The following is a 24,046-nucleotide window of genomic DNA, read 5'->3' as shown; positions in this document are numbered from 1 at the left end:
TATAACTGAATAGAGAGAAGCAAGAAGTAGTGTTAACAGCCCTTACCTGTAAAAGCCCAGGATAAATCCTAGTCTTGGATGGAATTTATTGCTGTTCTTTTTATGTTTTGATCAATCTACCTCCCTTATCTTTATCGCCCCATGTTTCTTGATGTGGTCTGCTGCTGGAATCCCATTCCAGCTTTCTCCTGAAGTTAAAACCCAATATCAAAGGATTCATCAGCCATGTTCCCTTTTTCTTAGTAGGTAAATGCAGAGACTGTGAAGAGGATGTCCACATGTGACTTAAGGAAAGTGTTACTGAAAGACTGAGAAAGTTTGTGCCTATTTGTGACGGAAAGTGAATTCCACCTCTCTTATCGCTCTATTCCTTCTAAAGGATTTTTCACCCAGGCCTGCATGAAAGTGGTGTGTGTGTGTGTGTGTGTGTGTGTGTGTGTGTGTAATAAGGTTCTAGGGTTTAGAAATATTCTGCATAATGTCCCTGGAGCAGGAAGTTAATTACCACTCCCATCTTTCCCTGAAGAATTCAAGCTACTCCTCCCCAGGAGGCAAATGCCCAAATTCCTACTAATGTGATCTGGAGATACTGCAGGCATGGTGGCCCAATGCCGCTTCTAATTAGGTGGGTGGCCTTGGCAAATTCTATACTTCTCTCAGGGGCAGAATTTGCTAGGTAAAATGAAGATGTTACTACTTATCTCTTTAGTACTTGCCTTGAGGCATTTGTTTTCTTCCCCCACCCCCAGCTCTATTGATGTATAATTGACAAATAAAATAGTATACATTTAAGACGTATGACAATTTGATACACATATATATTGTAAAATGATTACCACAATAAAGTTAGTTAACACATCTATCACCCCACATATATATATTTTTCTTTTGTGGTGAGTACATTTAAGATCTACTCTCCTAGCAAATTTCAAGTATACAGTATGCTAGTGTTAATTATAATCACCATGTCAAATGTTACATTCCCAGAACTTGTTCATCTTATAACTGGAAGTCTGTATCCTTTGACCAATATCTCCCCATTTCCCTCACCCCTGAGCCTCTGGCAACCATCATTCTAATCTCTGTTTTTATGAGTTCAACTTCTTTAGATACCACATGGAAGTGAGATCATACAGTATTTGTCTTCCTGCCATCAAGGTGCACCCCCATGTTGTCTCAAATGGCAAGATTTCCTTCTTTTTTTAATAGTTGGATAATATTCCATTGTATATATAGTATATATATCACATCTTCTTTATCCATTCTTCCCTTGATGGACACTAAGATTGTTTCCATGTCTTGGCTATTGTAAATAATGCTGCAACAAACATATGAATGCAGATATCTCTTAGAGATAGTGTTTTCATTTCCTTTGGATATATTCCCAGAGGTGAGATGGCTGGATTATATGGTAATTCTGTTTTTAAATTTATTGAGTAACCTCCATACTGTTTTCCATAATGGCTGTACCAATTTACATTCCCCTCAAGAGTGCATGAGTGTTCCCTATTCTCCACATTGTCACCAACACTTATCTCTGGTTTTTTTTGATAATAGCCATCCTAACAGGTGTGAGGTAGTATCTCATTGTGGTTTTGATTCCATTTCCTTGATGATTAGTGATGTTGAGCATCTTTTCATATAGGCCATTTGTATGTCTTCTTTGGGAAAACGTCTATTCAGGTCCTTTGCCCGTTTTAAAATTATTTATTTATTTACTTATTTACTTACTTACTGTTGAGTTGTATGAGTTCTTTAAATACTTCAGATATTAACCCCTTATCAAATATATGACTTGCAAATCTTTTCTCCCATTCCACAGGTTGCCTTTTCATTTTGTTGATGGTTTCCTTTGTTGTGCAGAAGCGTTTCTTTAGTTTGATGTAGCTCACTTGTTTGTTTTAGCTTTTGTTGCTTGTGAGGCATTTAAACCGCTGGGCAATATGACTGGTACAAAGCAAGAAGAAAATATAGTGTAGCCATTCCTGATTATTTTCGCTTGCTCACTTTTTTTTTTTTACACTCAACTACCTGAGTAGCTCTTCAAGTCATTCACACTATTTTGCAGGTTCTCACTAAGAAGAAGACAAAAGTATGAAGTCCTAAATAAAAGAACAATTTTAGAAATGTGAATTCCCATTGAACAAAATTTTAAAATTTCTAAATACCAAAAACTCGAAACTAAATAAGATCATGTTGTTTGAGTGAAAAACAATGGACTACCACAAAGCACTCAGTCTGAACCTTCCTTTTTACTCTCCTGCCTAGCTTACCTCTTTGAGTGTGGGCTGTTGGAATGGCTCCCGAACTGGTCTCCTTTCTTTTGTTTAATCCTCTCTAATCCATCCTGGCTGCTGCCAGTAATCTTCTGAAAATGTGGATTTAATCCTGTCATTCCCAAGCCCTCCCTTAAAATTTTCTGTGCCTACCAATTTCCCTCAGTTTGAATCTCAACCTCTTAACTCTGACATACAAGGCTCTTGGCCCTGGCACATGGCCCCAGACAGCCTCCTTTCTCCACAGACTCCTTTCTCCCTGTCCTTCCCCAACACTCACAAATTCTAAACTATTTTGCAGAACCCCTTTCAGTTTCTCAGACACGCTAGTCTTTCTCTGATCTCTGGGCCTTTTCAATGTTTTTCTTCTACCTTTTTTATTACCAAATCACTTCTTTATTTACCAGATTGTTCAAGACTCATTGCCGGCCTTGTGTAGCCTTCCCTGACATCTTCCTCCATCCCAGATTGAGTCAGATCATTCTCCTTAGAGCTCTCATAGCATCTACTGATTTTCATCTTATTTTGTAAGAAATCATGTTACTCCTTCTAACATGAGAATACCTTGAGGGCAGCACTTACAGTATTTTTATCCCTGGACATTGTGCAAAATAAATGTTCAATAAATATTTGCTGAATAGCATAATTAGGGAGGCAATATCTTAAAAATGATAACTATATAGAGTACTTATTAGACATCAGGAACTGTGTGTGAAGTTTCTTATTTAATATTTTCAAAAACTTTCAAAGGAGTTTACTATCATCCCCAATTTATGAATGAAGGAATCAAAAAAAAAAAGGAAGAAAGGGGAAGAGTAGAACTCTGTTCTGTTGTGCCTGAATATATTTTCTATAAAAGATTGCTAATTAGAATACATTGAATATGCTGTTCTAAATTATTTTCTGCAATATATCACAGCCAAACCCTGCTTCAGCTATTAAGAATGACGAATGTTGGATGCCTGTCATAGAAAGAGCTTAGTCTTCATCCTGAATTTAAAAGGCTGGGAAGAAAGAGAGTGGGTAGAATAGAAGAGAAGGTTACATAGGAAACAATTCGTCCCAGAAACTGAAGATGAAAGAGTTTAGGACCAAACAGGAGGGAAGAACTACGAGGTAAATCCTCAACTGGAATTTTTCTAGTTCTTTATAGGATCATACGTACTGGAAATCAAAGGGGTTCATCTTCCTTTTGCTCCCATATCATTCCCAAATTCCCTTTTCTATTCATTGACTGGTGGGGTTTGAGATGTTGACCAAAGACCCCATGGAAGTGTAATGATTTTAGAATTAGTTTTGCTGGTAAAGTACTCAGGTTAAGGAATATGGTCTCTTTTGAGCTCCATTTCATTTGCTATGTTAACATCACATTCTGAGCCATGAATAGCACAGAGGTCAAATTTTCCTAAGGAGAGCAGCCCTTTATGTTGCCCTCTTCCATACTTGCATAATACAGGATGTGTCCGTGATTGAACAGTCATGGACATCACTGTCTGTTTCCCCAAGTTCCATCAACCAAAGTAGGATGGATGACACAACCAAAACATTGATGCTGTTATTTATGTCTTACTAAGTTTAGTTTTGGATCACAAATTTTAGTACATCAGCCCTCATGTTTTTAAAACAGAAACCAAGAAAATGTTCAAGCAGGTTAGCATTCTGCTGACAGTTGGAAAGCTTTGGGTACTTAGTTTCTGCTCTAATTTTTTCAGCTATTTTTAAATTTGTTTCCTACTGTGGTAAGTTTGTAGTCTCACAGACATCTCCTTGGTTATTTGTGCAGAAAAACCTCTAAGACTGTACAATGTAGTCATTCTTATCATGGTAGTAGGTGGCTTACCTACCAGTGGAAGAAAATTTTTTCAAGTGATGATTTTTCTAATCTTTAAATTAAAGTCGACAGTTATTGGGCCTCTGCCATTTAGAAGGCATATATTTTATTAATTATATATATTTGTAATTTATATCTAATTTAATATGAATAGTAGTTGTCGTTCATTCTTGGGCCAGCTCTGCATTGGTCTCTTCATAAACTTTGCTGCATTTTATCCTCACAATAATTCTGCAAGGTAAGAATGGCTCTTACCTTCTGCCTCATTTTACAGGTGAGTCTGTGATCCTGTGAAATTAGGATACTTGCCTAAGGTCACATAGTAAGTAGATCAAGGTTTATCTTGCCCTGAAGCCTCTGTTCTTCACATTAAAGAAACAATAAAGAAGAGCAGGAGCGTGAACAAAGTGTTCTGTTGGCTCAAGTGAGGAGAGATCCATTTGATATATGGAATCAATTAAACCTTATAGAAGATGGATATTTGTGAAATACTCACAGGTATGGAAATAAGGTGAGGCATGCTTTAGACATTCAAGCAAAGAGCTAGAGCAAATGTAATGGATGAAAAATACTCAAAATATTCCTGGAGAACAGTGAGTTGTAAGACTAGTTGGATTAAGATAATAAGGTGTATGCTAGAAAAGTTAGGGTTAAGACTAGAAAGTCAAATTGAAGCCAATAGCCTTGCTTCACGGAGAGTCAATCAGTAGCAGGTGTGGGATACATTCGAGTACAAAAAGCCTAGAAACAGTTCAAATGGTTTTAAGGATTTTTGCCATAAAACCTCATACCAGAGTGTAATGAAAACACTCTTGTTTTCCTTTACTCACTACTCATGCAATACTCTGTACTCCAAACACGTGTGGGGTTTTCCCACACCAAGCAATTCTGCAACACCAGCTGGGAGTCCTATAATCAATTTGATTCTGAAAATCCAGGTTGCTCTGACTGACTGACTGTAAATCAGAGGTTCCTGCGACCACCTCCTTGGGTGGATGAATTTTCTAGAGTGGCTCACAGAACTCAGGAAATAGATTATCAGTATATTACAGAGATTATCAGTATATTACAAAGGATATTAAAGGATAAAAATAAACACTCAGATGAAGAGATTGAAAAGGTGAGGTCTTGAAGAGTTGCAAGCACAGGAGCTTCTGTCCCTGTGGAGTTTGGAGATGCCACTCTCCCTGTATGTGAGCGTGTGCTTGTTCACCAACTCAGAAGCTCTCCAGACTCTGGACAGATAATAGGGCCTTCATGAAAATCAACATAGAATTGTCAGTAGAAGTATATGTGATGGATCTTTTTAAATAAAAAATATCATTACGGTTGATCCTTAAACAATGCAGGGGCTAGGGGCACGGACCCCATGTGCAGTTGAAAATATGTATAAATTTTGACTTCCCCAAAACTTAACTACTAACTAGCATACTGTTGACCAGAAGACTTAGCAATAACATAAACAGTCACATTAACAGTTAACACAGTTTTAATGTTATGTGTATTATATACTGTATTCTTACAATAAAGTAAGCTAGAGAAAATAAAATGTTATTAAGAAAATCATAAGGAAGAGAAAATCCATTTACAGTACTGTACTATATTTATTGATACCGTAAGTTTGTCATCTGTTTACAAGATGAATTATCTGTCAGTACCTATATCAATATTGTCTTATATGAAACAAAACACTCTAGATGTTATGTATATTACTAACGGTAGACATAAAAAATAAAAAGATAATGTGAAAAAGCAATTCATATTGATTTACAGGTATAACAATTCATGCACTGATAATGAAGAAGCAGCATTGTGATTGCTATATGGTAGTCTAGGGTAATCGATATAATTCCTTCACAATAGCTTTGCCTTTACATTAATGAATGGTTATAAGATTTTTATGGCATACAATGTTACAATCATGTTCATAATACAGTATTAGAAACATTGTTACATTTTTGAAAAAAAAACACTTACCTATGATGATAGGCTTATATATAGTTTCTCCAATTACAATGGGAATGAATTTACTAAGGAATTTATAGTCACAAAATATTCCTTTATTCATTCATTTACTTAGTTATTCAAACAACTTTCGCTTTATATGCCCTTTAGTCAAAACAGACTACTGTACAGTAATGTAATTCTTTGAAAGCAAAGTTATAAAACAGTAAGAAAACTAACACTGATTTTATATTAAATATCATTTATGCCTGTGTAAAGAGAGACTACTATCTATGTACATCTTATGCATTCACGACATATATTTTTCTTAATTTTTTAAACATCTCTAGGCTATGCAGTTGATCTACAAGTTTTTTTAAATTGTTGCAAATCTTCCCAAAATTTTCCAATATATTTATTGACAAAAATCTGCCTATAAGTGGACCCGCACAGTTCAAAACCATGTTGTTTAAGGGTCGACTGTATTTAGCATTTGATAATACATAAATTTGAGTGTGGGGGAATGATAGCATAAACAACAGAATGAGTGTGGTTCAAAAGAGTGAGTTATGGACATTCTGAATTCATAGAAGTGATAAGTGGGTTAACTAAGGTCACAGGGGTGGTTGGGTCTCCTGACACATACTCCTGTGCACAACTCTATTCTGCTTTCATGTCAATTCCTGACACCATCCTTATAAAAGAATCTTAAAAAGGTTATACAACATCAGTCCCTGAACTGGCATGTGGGCATGTTATAGACAAAGACAGCAGGACATTTCCTTGACCTTTAGTGGATCACAGAAAGGGTCATTTGCTAACAATTTTTCAGGAATACACTGTTTGTATTCTGTGTGAAACCGACACCTTATGATTGAACTAAATACATTATGAACAGTGTTTTGAAAATGAGATTTCAAAGTTCAGATGAATCTTTATTGTAGAAAAGATTAAAATAGCAAAGCAAATGCAATGGTTTAGGCTATTCCTGCCTAGTTGTAAGAGGACTGGCAACTTCCTTCCTTGGTCTCTGGGAGATTATGCTATCATGTAAGAAGCTCTATTACCCTGCTGGAGACATCACATGGAGAGCTATTGACACTACATGGAGAAAGACAGGGGTTCATCTGAGTCCTGCTTTTCAGCCATCCGCATCAAGGTGCCCAGCTTGTGAGTGAAACCATGTTAAATCCTCAAACCTGCCAAGCCACCAGCTGAAAATCACCAAGTACCCGTGTGTTGTGTAAAGAATCACTGCCCAACTTCCTGACCCACAAAATCAGGACACATAATAAAATGGCTGTCATTTTAAGCCACTAAGTTTTGGGGTTGTTTGTTACACAAAAATATATCATCAGAACAAAGGAACTGATTAATTCTGTCTGACTCAGAAAAGACTCTTCAAATTGGGTGAAATCTGAGTATGGTTTTTAAGAGTAAACAAGGGGATTACCTAGGCAACTAACGGGCAAAAAGCACTCTAGGTTGATGGAAAATATGAGAGAAGACAGAGGAATTTGAAAGAGTTTGGTGTATTAGAATTTCTCAGTATTTTGAATAACAAAATAGAGTAGAGGAATAAATGGGGGGATTGGGGATTAGCTTAGAGAAAGTTGGATTCCCCCCCACAGAGATCTCATATATTAATCTTTTCATACCAGACATATTTTTATAGGAAATGGTTAGGAGGTTATTCCAATAATCCAAAGAAAGATGAAAAAGACCTAAATACAGCAGTGAAAAGAAAGATTAAGTAAAGTAGTTTAAAATCTTGAATCATGTAAGGAATGGATTGGATGGATATAGAAGTAAGGATTAAGAAAAAATATTGATTAAATCCCAATTTTTTGGTTTGGTGAGAGAATGGATGCCACCAATTGAAAACTGAGGTAGAAAGAACAGCAATTTGGACAATTACATTCAAGTTCAGTTTTAGATGTATTGGCTTTGAACATCAGTGGGTCTTCGAGGTGGAGAGAGATGTCCAGTCAGCAACTGGATGAAAAGATTCTATAGCTTAACAATAACTTTAGAGTCCTTCTCTTTCTTTTTAAACACATACACACACACACAAACGCACACACACACACGTACACATACCGTACATATATATGTATGTATATCTAGGTATATGCATGTATACTGAATACATACACATATTGGAATTGTCGGTGTGTAAATGGCGGTTCAAACAAACTGCAAAGGTGAAATTGCTCAAAGAAAGTAGGAGAAGTGATAATTGAGAATACAGACATGAATGAAACCCAGAATATAAAGGATGGGGAGAGAAAAACAACTATCCACGTAAACCAAGAAGATCCAGTCAGTAAAATATGCCACGGAGGCCGTGTTGAGAACTAGATTGTTCACTTGAGTTGTTTAAAACTCACTTCACCCACCCAATAATCTAGACTTTATTTCAGTGTTGTTGGGATTGGGATGCTAATAATATCTAAATGTTATGTAAATCTAAATAACTATGGATTTAGGTCTGGGGGTGGCAAGACTATAAATATATATAATTACATTTTTTCCTATATGTGTATTTTTTTCTATACTGTTCACGTGAACGCTTTTAAAATAGCCTTTTCACTACCATAATATGAAAAATGATATATTTGCCTTCACACTGAATTATCAAATGATTCATTGCTTCTTTTCAATATCACAAGCCAAAAGAAACACAGATAGAATTTGTTTTAGTTTATAAAGTAACAGCATGTCTTTAAAGTTAAGAAAACAAATTAGAAAATTATCAGATTAATGCATATGGCGTTGAGAATGTTCACAAATGAAGTGGAAACTGAGAGAAGAACTTGAACTGAATTTTATTAAGAACCGTTTCTGTCATTCTCAATAAGAAGTGAACGTTTTCACTGAAACATCATTACTAATAAACAATTTGTTTGCTTGAGTCTCCACGACTGGGAGAATACTAAGCTATTTTGAAAAGAGAAAATTCTAAGATGTGACTTAAGAGTCCATATTTTTATTTTAGAGTAGAAATATGATCATTTTTGCTCATTTTTCTGGGGATCAGGATTTGGGAAGAAAAAAATTCCACTTCATTTCTTATTTTTTCTGAGACCTTCAATCTCCTTTAAACGGAATATGGTCAATTCCTAGTTGTGGAATAACCACAAGACAATTAGAAGTTAAATTGTTGAGCAGCCCGCATCTAATTGAAGTCTCTCCATTTTAACTATTTTATTTTTAGCATCTGAAGTAGTCTGTAGCTCTTCTAGGCTATAATCATGTTTATTTAAGAGTAGTGCAGTCCTCAGTGAGAAAATAAAAACCTACCAGAACTGCTATACTGAACAGAAGAAAATAGGGAGATGGGTAGTATGTTTAGTATACTTTTCAGTTTATGATTTCCTTCAAATTACCATACAAATATTTCAGCCTGAGTTCTAGGACTCCGTGTCTGAATGGGTTTCCTTTGCATAATGTCATGAATATGTGTATCTATCTTGATTTAAGAAGTTATCCAAGATTTTTACTTTTCAGAAAGTTAGAGCCCATGAAGTTCTGAAGATGCTGGGTAAGTTTTATTTTGCAAGTCATTCTGGGGAGTCACCATGTCTAAAACTCTGTTTTCTAAAACATACAGGTAAAATAAATACAGGTGAAGATTCTTTACCATATTTTTCCCCAGAGAGAAAGGACTATAGCTTAGGAGAATTTTTTGCCCATTCAGAAAGAGGACCTCTGGAGAATGTCATCATCATCATCATCTTTATCATCATCATCATTGTATTAGCAAACATTCCTTAATTGACCACTGTGTTGCAGCCTCTGACTTATACCCTTCATATGAATTTTCCTCTTTAATTGTCAGAACAACTCTATGTGTTAGGTGATATTACAACCTTTTCGTTTTTTTACTAATAGATGAACTGGGTTTTAAGTGGCTAAAATATGCTATTTACTAATACAAATTGGCAGAGCGATGCTTTAAATCTAGCAAACCTTATAATTGTACACCCTTAACCATTCTTTTTGTTATTTTACTGTAAAGAAAATCAGAATAACAAACTTTTTTTTTTTGAAAGGAAAGAAAACTCCTTGTTGCCAGTATATTTGTTTAAATGGAGACAAGGTAAAGAAATAGTCCATTGCTCTGTCTCAGGTCAAATCCTTACCAAGAAACACTGTTACCTTAGACAAGTCTCATCCCTCACTTTTGTTATCTGACTAATGGGAATACTATGAGTGCTTTCCTCCTGGGTTGCTATAAACAGTAAATAAAACAGAAAGTGTAATTAAATAGTGTATTTCCCAGGCATAAAAATTTTTCAGTTAATTTTCAAATGTTCTTATTTTGAGTTACTGTTATTATTGCCATCATTATATATTTCAAAATGTAAACTCATGCCATAATTCAGTTTGGTTCACCAAGTACTGTGGGATCAATAGTACCCGAGTTCTAATGGTAGATATCAAACAATTATAAAAGTGCTTTTCCAGTTTGGAAAGAAAACAAACAGGTATTTAAAGAAATAATTAAAGAGCATTCTAAAGATGGTATTTGGGAAACTACTAAATTGAACATAAGCTAAATTATAGTAAAGGTGATGAGTTGTCAAGAATCAGATGTTATCACAAAAGATATTATTGAAGTGATCAGTCTTAAGGTGGGAAAGGCTGCTAGCTTCTGGAGTGACAGCCAGGTGATGAACTTAACCATCCATTTGTTTTGTCACTAAAAAATAAACCTTTAAATACTATGAGAAATATTGGATATCACATCAAAGTGCTGGTGAATAATAACTGTAGATACAGGGGCAGAGGAGGGATATGAGGAAATTGCTGACAGAAAGGCAGGCTTTATAGGAAGGGGGAAACCTGGCAGGAGAAACATCAATTTAGGAAGCTTTTGGAGAATCAGCTCTGATTTGATGACAGCCTGGAACTATGATGGTGACAAAGGAAATGAAGATGTATTAGGCTTCTGACTGACCCAGAGGAATGACTCCACTGGCTGAATTTCAGTCGGGAAGAAGGCAAAGGAAGTTCAGTTGTGGCGCTATTTCCATGTGCCCCAGAGTTAACTCAAATCTTCCTGGGTAAGTGACTCCTTTACCTAGTTATTATATAGAATTTTTAATATGCAGATATTGGTTTTTTTTTTTCTGCTATCAATTCTCTCCCATCCCTGTTAGGTTTTGCAAGCAAGAATCTTTCTCCAACACTGACAACCTACAATATAATGAGGCTATCGCAAGCCTGGGTTCACCTGCATCAGAATTGTTTGGGGTGCTTCCAAAAAATGCATATTTCTGGGCACCATGCCATGCCTACCACACCAGAATCTCTGGCAATGGTCCCTGAGAATCCAAACTTTTATCATGCTCTTTAATTTCTTCTTATACATGCCAGAGTTTGAGAACTACTGCTTTTTGGAGATGAGTTTAGAAAAGAAGCAAATCATACCTATGCACCTACATAAGCCTGTAGGCTTCTCGAAGATAATCTATCCTTTGCTCTAGCCACAATAATTCTGCGTTACTTTAAGGAACAAATCATTGATTTTCATCTTCACAGCTCTGTGGATGGATTAGGGTTTGACAAACCTGCGGTGGGTTGGGCTGGGCAGGGCTTTTAGCTTCTGGTCCAGTCGAGTCAGTTCCATGTGTCTCATTATGAAATGTTTTTATGGCAATGGCAGAAGTGCAAGCAGGTTTCAAGTCCACTAACATCCATGGCCCATTGGTTAGAATGAATCATGTGGGCAAGTCCAAAGTCAAGGGGTAAGGAATTATACTCCACCTGCCATAAAGCCATGGCAAGGGTATGAATTTTTAATACCACTAGAAGGGAATGATAACTTGGGGCCCATAAATCAATTACAACACTTGGGACTGTATTTTAATCATGCTCGTATCCATACTTTCCAAGTGATTCTTTGGCACATAGAGGTAATTTAAAAAAGCCCTTTTGAACTGAACAGCATAGCTATTACTTTCAGCAATGTGGTAAAAGGAAATTGTGAGAAGAACCATGAAAATAGAACGTGAGCCAGAGATATTCACTGCAAACTCTGCGTATTGATACCCAGTTTGGGTCTTAGAATTTATTTGTAAAATCTTACACTACCTCATTTTAAAAGTTTTATTTTTAATTGTATGTTTTACATATAACATAAAATTCACCATCTTAACCATTTTTCAAGTAGACAAATCAGTAGTGTTAAGTACATTCATATTGCTGTGCAACCAATCTCAAGAAGTCTTTTCATCTTGTAAACTGAAACTCTGTACCCATTAAAAAACAACTCTCCATTCCCCCTCACCCAGTCCCTGGGGGAGGCAGCCACTATTCTGCTTTCTATCTCTATGAACTTAACTAATTTAGGTAACTTTTACAGGTGGAATCATATAGTATTTGTCTTTTTGTGACTGGCTCTTTTATTTAGCATAATGTCTTCAAGGTTCATTCATGTCGTTGCATGTGTCAGAATTTCTTTCCTTTTTAAGGCTGAATAATATTCCATTGTATATATAGACCACATTTTGTTTATACATTCAACTGTTGATAGACAGTAGTTTTTTCCACATTTTGGCTATTATGACTAATGCTGCTATAAACATGGGTGTACAGATTGCCTTATTTCTTACAATTGCATTATATATTATGGCTAGACCATGCCATTTTCTGCCATTAAGACAGTTTCTCTTCCTATCATCAAAAACAAAACAACAAAAACACTTATAATGTTTAGAACAGGAATTGGCAAATGATGATCTGTGGGCCAAATCCAACCCACTGCCTGTTTTTGTACAGCCTACAAGTTAAGAATTTCTTTTATATTTTTAAGTGATCCAAAAAGAGGAAAAAGACTATTTCATGACATGAAAGTGTTGTGAAATTCAAATTTCAGTGTCAGTTTTATTAAAATACAGATAATCTAATTTACATACTACCAGTGGCTGCTTTTCTACAAAACAGCAGAGTAGAACAGTTGCAACAGAGACAGTACGGCCTGCAAAGCCTAAATCTTCACCACTGGTCCCTGTCCAGAAAAAGTTTGCCAACCTCTGCTGTAGGAATCCTTCACAACAGGCAGCAAAGAACAGCTCAGAAGTTTATTTCATTCTTACAGATCACTGATGCAGCATTTTAGCAAAATAGTATTTTGACAGACTTAATTATAGTAGATCTGAGAAAAAGTATTTCTGATTCTCTGTGACATTTATTGGAGCCATTTAAGCCAGGTCAGTTGGATAAATGCTATTTCAATAAACTAAATGGTCATGTGGCATAATTCCCTCTTGAAAATACCACCGTGGCTCTAGAACATTCATCTAGCTGGAGCTCGTAGAATGGATAGGACCCAGGACAGCCAGAAGGGAGCATGCAGGCTGGAGAGGAGACTCTGAACAACCTTAGGATGAGAAAACCTGGGGCCTGGGGGCCTTGAAAGTGATCTGGAGCTGTGGCAAGTAGCATGACAGCAGCTGTTCTCTCTCTTCTTTTTCCCAGCAGTCACACTGGAAATTTTAAATTACAAAGTATGTCATTTGCAATATCCTTGGCACTTTAGGAATTAATTATAATAATTAGTGATCCTTAACTATGTGCCAAGCATTGTGCTAAACCCCTTGCATGTAGGTATTGTCTCATTTTATCCTACCACTAAACCCTGTAAAGATAGGTACTATCTATTACTATTATTCCTATTTACCAGTGAGGAAACGAACACAGAGTGAGGTCACACAGCCAGCCCAAGGTGGAGTTGGGGTTTGATTTGGGCAGGCAGACTGCGTGCTGGTGCTCTAACGCCAAAGACCAGGGATCTATCAATACACCTTAGCCAAGCTTTTCAGGTGATTCTAACCAAGCTCACCCTACAGTGGGCTGTAAATATTGTGAGCAGCTGCAAAATCCTGAAGCAGCCCCTAGCAATGTCAAGCAGCTGGGTCAATCTCTAACAACAAATTGGTCTCACCCAGAGATTTCTTCAAACAGTAGTAAAATGAATTGGTGCTTATGAATAGACTGTCAAAAAGCCAAGCAGAGAAGAGCACATACTAGAGCTCGGGAGGGTGGAGGGAGCTTGGTTTTCCATCTTAGTGACCTCTCCTAGTCTCTTCTGAGGAGATTACACTTTAAGGGTTTTTAGTGTCCTCACTCAGTGATTCAGAGGCTTCCCACCCTTTACCTGTCTATCCTATTCCTTTGTTTTCTCCTTTCACCAAGGTCTACCTCACCTAGAATTTACTTCACACAATTGCCAGTGATCTTCAATTGTTCTCCAGTATTTTCATATGTTCCAATCTCTCTCCATTAAGCTTCTTCAATAAAATGTTAAACCCAGTGAAGGATAGGAACTTTATTTTCTAAGCTTTTGGAATCTCTCTCCATTCCTTTCCTCTCCCCACCCTCTCCGGCCTCCCTGCTTGCACTCTCCAATTTATGGAATATGGGTGGGTACAAATACTTTATAGTACCCCACGGATTTAAACACCCATCTGCACAAGCCCTCTGGCATAGTCAGCTAACTAACTTGAAGATGATACTTGTCCCTGTAAAATTTCTCTAAAATTACTATGTCCTCCAGCTCAGGCACTCTCCTCTTAGCATTGACAATGGCCTCCTAAAATATCCTTCACCTGCTGGGTAATTTTCACTCTAATCCACTCATCGTAGATACTGTGGTCAAAGTACCCTCTGAAGCTTGTCACTCAATCAAGTTCTCCCTCATCTCCTGTTTTAAATACAAATTTGTGATCTCTACAGTAGGATATGGCAGGCAGGGCAGCTTAACTCTCAAAAGCACAGGCTCTGGCCTCAAAATGCTTATGATTGAATCCTGGTTCTACCATTTACCTGCCGGGAGACTCGAGCAAGTTGCTTAATATCTTTGAAATTCAATTTCCTCAACTGTAAAATGGAGCTAATAACAGTACCTTCTTTATAGGAAAGTTCTGTGAGAATTCAATGTGAAAATGTCTATTTAGTAATTCAAGTACTGTTCTAGAGTACCTTGTTCATAAGAAACCTGTATTGATTCGTGTTCATAGTCACTATCAGCATCATTATGGATCTAACATAATAACCAGATTTCTATTTGGAGCACTCTTGTACTCAGCCCTGAAAATCCAGTCAAAAGCAACCACTTTGGTGTTCCCTCAATAGGACCAACACCTTTTTTTCTGCCTCATATTTTTTGGTTGCCTGTGTCCAGATGCCTTTTCCTAGCCGCCATCTCAGTTTATCCAAAACCCTTGAAAGAATGCCATATCTCTGAGACCATCCCAGATCTTTCAGAGTGGATGTGATTTCCCCTCCCTTACAGCACTATTTTTTGGGAGTGAGGGTAAATATTAGGAAAGTAATTTATAGTAGCTAACAATATATAAGATTATTATATATACTTTTTCCCTAATATTCCTTATTAAATATCTGCAAATAATGGGAAGGGAGATTGAGTGGTGCTATTCAGGATTTAAATTTTTGTGATTCCAAAATAGAGTCACAAAATAGATATTTTGTCTAATTCTTGGTATTCATCGGGACTTTCATTATAGGCAAAAAAAATTAAATTAAAATAAGATAAGGTGGATTTTTATCATAGGGTTTTAGGAGTGTCTCTCAGAACTCAATTCTCGAATACAGGCTAAAACTAAAATTTGGAAAATTGCAAGGACTCTCTTTTTTCTCCCCTCTTCCCTCTTCCCTCTTCTGTCTCCCCCCTCCCCTCTCCCTTCTTCCACTCCCCCTCTATTACAGAATTAAATAACCCCAGCTGATAATATTATGTAGTCCCAGTGAAATGCAGAGGTTAATTTGCTCCTGCTGGGGCCTAATTCTAAATTTTTGGAACTGGAATCCAATTGGCCAGGCTTGGATCAGATGCCTATCCCTAATCCCATTGCAATGCCAGGTAGGAGGGGTTTCACCCCATAGATCAGAGGCAGTTCCCTGAGAAAGGAGCAGGCTCTGTGAACTGGGCTCATGCTAAAAGGTATCTACTAAGCTTTTCAACTATTTTTTAATCTGGTAGACATTACTAATAACATCTGCCTTCTTTCATAATAACTTAATAGTGGTTTTTCCATGTTTCACACGTTTGGGCGAAAAGCTATTTCCTAACTATGGGTTTACTGTTCAAGCTAATAGAGGTTCTGCTCTCAATTTATGATGAAAACAAATGATATTCTTCATGAAATTAGGCTTTCCGGTGATACTGCATCAATGACAGGAGAGCTCTTAAAAGAAGCTACAGGTTTTACACTGATGATTTTAGATCATGACCCAACCCCTCTCTGGACCAATGCAAGTGGGTCTATATAGATGAGGGCTTTGCAGGAAAAGCTGGTTTACTCAAATCTCTGTAAAACATTGGGGCGTTAGAAACGTTAGTTTGCTGCTACCTCCAACCATAGTGTGACAATGTGTTCTCCCAAACTGCACTCCACAGCTGAGCCCCTTGGGAACTTCTCAGCAACCGTGGTAGTAATTGATTTGAGGGACTGAAGTGCTCAGTGGAAGACTACAGCGGGTACTAGAGGAGGCAGCCTGGCTTGTTCAGCAGATGCAAAATTACTCAGAGGAGGGGAAGTCACATTCAGCAAAGGCTTCTGGGCCCTAAGGGAACTGAGGTATCAAAAAAAATACAGCACCATAGCCTAGGTAGGGATCACTTGGTAGTTACTTCATTTGGGAGCAGACATGAAAATATAACCCTTGGCTGCCAAAATTACTTACGAGAGAAATTAAAGGTAAAGTAAGCTGAATTTATGACCTATATATACCTACAGAATGAAGCCTAGGGGAAGTTATATTATTATTTCCTGCATTAATTCTAAGAAATGGAAATATCTGCATTATGTAGACGTTAAGATTGTAATGGAAACCCCAAATACCACCTACATAGGTGTAGACAATCCAGATTTTAGACAACCAATCAATTTTAGTGGCCTGACATACCACAGTATTTTTAACACCATTCATTACCATCTCTTACATTGTCCCAAGATAAGTTCTGGTTATACTTGTTGGGATCCACAGGGTAGCTATCCAGCCTGGAAACTCAGGTGGATATATAATACATGATTTATTGATGATGTATTCAAATATCTGATAAAATAATCTATGCTTGTGGACTTTATGGCCACCTTGTATTTGTCTATTCCCTTTTCCTTGGGCAGTATAAAAAACCACCTGGACCATACTGTTCATACCCCTGCATTCTAGCATTTATCACGTTGGATTGTTCCTGTATATCAGCTCTTCACCTCCCACTAGATAGCAAATTCTTTGCAAGCAGGACCTTTTCTTATTTACCATTCTTTTCTCTCTCACACATACACTCACCTTAAATTAGTTTCCCAAACTTGATATTTCTCTGTGGATATTTCTTCCCTTTCCTCCCTCCCTTATCTCTGCTTCTGCTGGGCACCCCCTACCCCATGGTTCTGGTTCTCTCTGCTCTAACTTTCCTTCAAGCCAAGGAGTCACAATGGTTTCTTGCCATTCATTCCTACTGAGGGATATTTCTCAGAATTTCTCAGGGATTCCTCAACTCTGCCCACATCTCTGTGACTAGCCCCTTCATTAAATTCTGTTCAATAAAACCTCTCTGAATCGAATTCCGTTTCGAGCTGGCATCTTCTTTGAAGTAGATTGGCTTTGCTTTTTTCCTATTACTTTGAATATATGTTACCTTTTCTCCCAACTTGTAATATATTTCAATATCTAGTATCCTCAAAGTTTCCACTATCAACCCAGAAGATTAGTTCCAAGTATAAAAGAGATTTTCAGCTGCCTTGCTTTAGAATTGGAAACACATTTTTGCTCAGTAAATCAGTTTGGAAGTGTTAAGGCCAAATGTTAACAATGAAACTACCTTCTTTTTTTTCCTTCACAGCAAAGGTAAAAATAAGACAGACCAGAAACTGCTCTGTAATCTCTGACCTACAGGCCACTATTAAGTCATCAGGTCAAATTTCAACAAGATGGTGGCTAACCAAGTTCCCTGTTACTCTAAATTCACTTCCCCTTTTTTATTATATATTTTCCTACACATTGTGCCATTATTGAATAATATGGTAATTTTGTTTTGGTGCTCAAATCTGGCCAGGGAGAGCCCTTTCAGTCTGGCTGTGGTGTCTTCCTGACATGTCCCCACTAGTCTTGGAGCACCTCCTGGGTTTTTGGCACAGCAAAGTATTTGGGGTGTACTTTGTCTTTTGCCTATCCCAGACTTGGAATCAGAAATTTCTTAAAAAATTTTCCTCCCTTCACCAGTTGTTTTTTTTTTTTCCCCTAAGAGATAAATGATGTTTAGAAATCAAGATCTGTACACTAGCTGTGCTTGTTACTACTGGAGTGTCCTGGCTTCTAGATGCTTTCAATAGAGAGAGCTAGGAAAAAATAGATATTTTTTTAAAACATGAATTCATTCTAATACCTCTGGTAAAGATCATCAATGGACATAAAACCTATTGCCTGAGAAGTTGGGAATAGAATGTTCACATGGCCTCAAACAATTAGCCCTCAGGCTACTTATATATTGATCATAAAGGAAAAAGGGCGACTTTACAATGGAAAGATCTAGTGGATACCACCTTAACAAAATAATCAAACTTCACATCATGAGGAATGGAAAAAACTGATCTTGTGGGCCTCCTGATGTGATACAAATGGAAGTCACATCACCTATGTAGTAAACTTGCCAAAAAAGTTTAATCAGAGATCATCACAAGAAAATGATCACGTTAATACAAATGGTGGTACGTGTGGCAACTGGCCTGGTCTCTTCTTAAATTTTCCTTAAAGTGTCAAGGGAAAAACAAAGGTGGGGCAACTTCTCCATCAAAGATACTAAAGAGACAATAACAACCAAGTGAAATGTGTGATTTTTTTTTATTAGATCTAGAATTAAAAGTAAATGTGATAAAGGGCATTCCAGGGGTGACTGGAGAAATTTGACTATATTCAAACACTGCATACTAGGAAATATTATTTACCTAGGTTAACTTTATTGTTGGTTTGATTATGCTATTTTGATTATGCAGAAGCATATTCTCATTCTGAGAAATAACTGCTGAAGTATTCATGTGGGGTGGAGCAGAAATGGCATAGTTTCTGCAATTTATTTAAAAGTGCTTCAGCAATATATACATGGGAAAGTGAAAAATGAAATGTTTACAGTTACTAATCTAGGTGAAGGATTTTCATTGTACTATTCTTTCAACCTTTCCAAAAACAAAAACAAAAACAAAAACAACAAAACTTGGAGGGAAAGTACAGAGAGTCAAGGTGAATGCTTTTTTGTTTGTTTGTTTGTTTTTTGCGGTACGTGGGCCTCTCACCGTTATGGCCTCTCCCGCCGCGGAGCACAGGCTCCAGACGCGCAGGCTCAGCGGCCATGGCTCACGGGCCCAGCCGCTCGGCGGCATGTGGGATCCTCCCGGACCGGGGCACGAACCCGCGTCCCCTGCATCGGCAGGCGGACTCTCAACCACTGCACCACCAGGGAAGCCCAAGGTGAATGTTTTTAAACAGAGGAAATTTGTAAGCATTAGTCAGCTTGGAGCATTAGTAACATTTTAAAGTTGATTCCAGAGAAAACAAAAAACAACTCACAGAACTACAAGGAAGGGGATTAATATTTCTTTTGAGATTAACATTTTGAAAAATCACATATCTAGCTAACATTTATCGAGTTCTTACTTTGCTCTAAAACTCTAATAGGTACTTCACAAGCAGAGTTAGTGTCCAGGCTACCTAAACTTGGCAACATTCTTATGGGCTATGAGGAGGAGGAAAATTAAGTGTAGAGAGTTTCAGTAACTTGCCTCAGGCCCAAAGCTAGTCTGTGATAAATCTGGATTCAGATTCTCGTCTAGAGCCTTGAAATGCTCATCCACTTGACTCTATCAGATGAGAAAGGCTGGTCAAGGTCCAGAGCTTAGATTACCGACTGAACTTCTGTTTCCCACTGACTAGCTGTCTGATCTTGGGAAAGTTACCTAAAAAGAGCATAATAATGATCATACTTACGCTGAAGATTAGTTTGGAAGAGCTAATCCATCAAAAACCCTTAGTATAGTACTTGTCATGTAGTAGTCTTTAAATAAACATTAGCCATTAGCAAGGATCATGTTTTCATATATATTATTACATTCCTATGTATTCTGAACAATAATCACGCAAGAAAGGTTCTTTTCCTCCTTTTTTATAGCTGCTAAAAGGAGAATGTACCATAAATAGAGCCAAAATTTGAACCTAGGTCTCTGTAACACCAAAGCCCATGCTCTTTCTGCTAAACCACATAGGACTCTCCAAGAAATTTATCACCTTAGCATGTTCCTCTAAGTTCTGATTTTTATTCTTTTTTTTTTTTTTTTTTTTTGGTACGCTGGCCTCTCATTGTTGTGGCCTCTCCTGCTGTGGAGCACAGGGTCCAGACGTGCATCAGCAGGCGGACTCTCAACCACTGCGCCACCAGGGAAGCCCCCTGATCTTTATTCTTTAATTTAGCAAAATAGGGTAGTCCGAAAAGAATTCATTATAGTTATACTTCATATCATCTTTTCTTTATTATATAGCAAAATGTTATCCATAAACACTCTCTTTGGTTTTAGTTCAAAAGAATTATCTTTCACAGCAATATAGGAATTAGTATGAGATTTTATAAAGTAAAAATTACAGCGGGAATTAACAATTTTTAGAATAGCTAGTTCAGGTTTAGACTTTAAATCCAGGAATATGCAGCATCCATTAAAATGCTTTTAACTCAGAAGCATTTGAAGGCAATTTAGCAGTATTTATTTTATAAACTTAGTAACTAAGGCCAAATAACAATCAAGATTGGAGCCTATAATTAGAAGCTCCAAGTTATCACTGAACATACTTACATCATTGAAATTGAAAATATGACAACAGAATCAATACCTGTTTTGGAGATATCCTTTTACCTGTGAAGTGATAAATGCATGAAATTAGAATCAGTGAACTTGCTTGAGTTTATATGCATATGTGTAGCCTGACCCAGAAGACTCCTTCACTGAAAAATATGACTGTTTCATTGCAATTTTCCTCAAACAAGCAGGAGATATTATAAACTCTTTTTTTTTCTCCTTTAGTTTTCATGGCAAAATTCTAGAACCCGCTTCTAACATTCTATATCATATGAAGGAGCTATTGCTTCCTACTGTGGAAGGGAGATAAGAAAGGCTTAAAGATGAGATGGATACACGAATCAGCATATTGTTTATAAGATATCAATGTCAGTTATTTTTTAAAATACTGATTATAGCAATTAAAACCTCCTTACAGTTCATATAATGCCTTAAAGTTGGTGACTTGACACTTTATTAATACAATCAGTTAACTTGTATTTTCTATCTAATATATTCAGGTATTTATCATCTTACATCTGGGTCATAGGAAAATCCATTTTAAAGTAAAAGGGCTAAGAAATGAAGAAGATTAAGATTATGATAACAATGACAGTAAATCACTGATCAGAAGCCATTCTTGTTTCAAAAGCTTGCTCCCACTTTTAAAATTTTAATCTCTAGAATAATCAAGTGAAAATATCTGTATAAGAAAAATACAGCTGGCAATGGTTTGTACAAAATTGTCAGCAAAGAAATGAAACAGAAATGCAAACGAACATCACAATTTACCAAAATGTTAGTCATAATCACACAAATCAATCACAATGAAGGGCTTAAAAGTATAATTATTTACCTGGAAATTAACCATTTACCATTAATTTAAAGAAATACATTCGATGTGTTCTTAATGTTTTCCTTACTACTTCTTTCGCCCCATCCCAGCTTTCTTTTTTTCTTTTTTCTTTTGCGGTGTGTGGGCCTCTCACTGTTGTGGCCTCTCCCATTGCGGAGCACAGGCTCCGGACACGCAGGCTCAGCGGCCATGGCTCACGGGCCCAGCCGCTCCGCGGCATGTGGGATCTTCCCGGACCGAGGCACGAACCCGTGTCCTCTGCATCGGCAGGCGGACTCCCAACCACTGCACCACCAGGGAAGCCCCCCCCCCCTTTTTTTTTAAATGAGGGTTTCTTGGTTTCCCCTGCTTCACCATCTCTCCCCTGTCCTCTCCCTTTGGCTCTTGTTCCTTAGTGACATCTCTGCTTGGCAGATGTCCTGCAGCCCTCCTTTCGTGTCTGTCTGAGACAGAGCATGTCATCCCATCACAGGCTTGGATTCAGATCTCAATGCTCCTTCCTTCATTCCCAGGACCTCTTTCCCATAGATGCAAATCCTGCTAGCAATTAGCATGCCACACAGACAACTGTTTTTTAAAACAGAAAGATTGTCTTTGAGATTAGAATGTTTCTATTAATTATAGGAACAAATAGAAATTACATGATCAGCTCTTGCAGGAAGCAAGCTATTATAATTTTTAAGTAAATGTAAATTTTTAAGTTGCTAATGTTTTTTCCACTTGGAGAGCTCTTATGAGTGTCATTAAATTTAATATCTGTGTCATTTTTTCCATGGAAATTTAAGAATTTATGTCCTCTTTAATCCAACATATTCCCCACTTTACTTTTTAAAAAAATGAATAAAAGTCCAAAACATGTCTAGTTAATTCCTTATGAATTTACTGTTCTTCAGAATTTTCTGCGAGATTTATTTGAAATGCAGATTTCATGTCTTCCTTCCCAGTTGTCATGAGTCACTCAAGGACTGTGGAGTTTACATTTCACATAAGAAGCTGAGTATTTCATATATGTATATTTATTTATTTATTTATTTAATTTATTTCTTTTTGGCTGCATTGGGTCTTTGTTGCTGTGCACGGGCTTTCTCTAGTTGTGGCGAGCGGGGGCTACTCTTCCTTGTGGTGCACAAGCTCATTGCGCTGGCTTCTCTTGTTGCGGAGCATGGGCTGTAAGCATGTGGGCTTCCGTAGTTATGGCTCGCAGGCTCTAGGGTGCAGGCTCAGTAGTTGTAGTGCACAGACTTTGTTGCTCCGTGGCATGTGAGATCTTCCCAGACCAGGGCTTGAACCTGTGTCCCCTGTACTGGCAGGTGAATCCTTAACCACTGTGCCACCAGGGAAGCCCCAGCACCTGAATATTTCTGATGCAGGCAGCCTAGTTCCTAGTTCCTAGAAGGAACACTCATATTCACAGGATTGTGAGATCAAGGTAAACATCATCAGACAGTTTGATGCTTTAGTAAACCACGATGCATTGGTTCCTGGTAATAATTTAGAAATTCTGCCAAGGAGATTGGTCTTAATTAGAATGCTGGTGTGGAGACCAATAGCCATGAAAGAGATTAGAGAGTTCAATTCTGCAATGAAGATAGAAAAGAAATATGAATGGACAATAAATACTCTAAATAAACTCAATTTCATTAATAAACTGTGAAAAGCAACCTAAAACAATGTGAACTATTTTCACCCATTTGCTTGTTAAAAATTAAAGATTGGTGTCATCAACCACTATTAAAGATGCAAGGAATTCCCTCACAAACATTGATAGTAGGAATGTAATATGGCAGAGAATATTCAAAGGCAATTAGCAATATCCATCAACTGTTAAGTGAAAGATTTGTTTAAGGAAGACTTGTATATATGCAGAAAGGAATGTATACGAATGTTCAGCATTTCATTGTTTGGAAGAATGCAAAATTGGGAGCATATCATCAATCAGGAAGGAAATGATTAATAACCCAGGAACGTGTGTTCCATAGAAGAGTATAAAATCTTTATAGAAGAATGTGGCAAGCATCCATATATTTCATTCTGAAAACTCTTCAAGACATATTTAGTGGATAAAAAAGAATTTGAAGCCAATTAATATAGAACTGTCCCATTTATTCAAGAAGGATATATCTGAAACACAATATTTACAACTAGGCAAGTGGAAGGGTTTGGGGAAGGGGAAGGAAACCCTGAAGGAAGGCTTTCAACCTATATCCTTTAATTTTTTTTTACAATAAAATATATTCATGAATTAAAAGGAGGTAGAAGAAAATAAGCAACAAAGTTCAAAAATAAG

This window comes from Tursiops truncatus, chromosome 16 (assembly GCF_011762595.2).
Source record: "Tursiops truncatus isolate mTurTru1 chromosome 16, mTurTru1.mat.Y, whole genome shotgun sequence".
NCBI classification, from domain to species: domain Eukaryota; kingdom Metazoa; phylum Chordata; class Mammalia; order Artiodactyla; family Delphinidae; genus Tursiops; species Tursiops truncatus.
Note: the sequence above shows the minus strand (reverse complement) of the source record.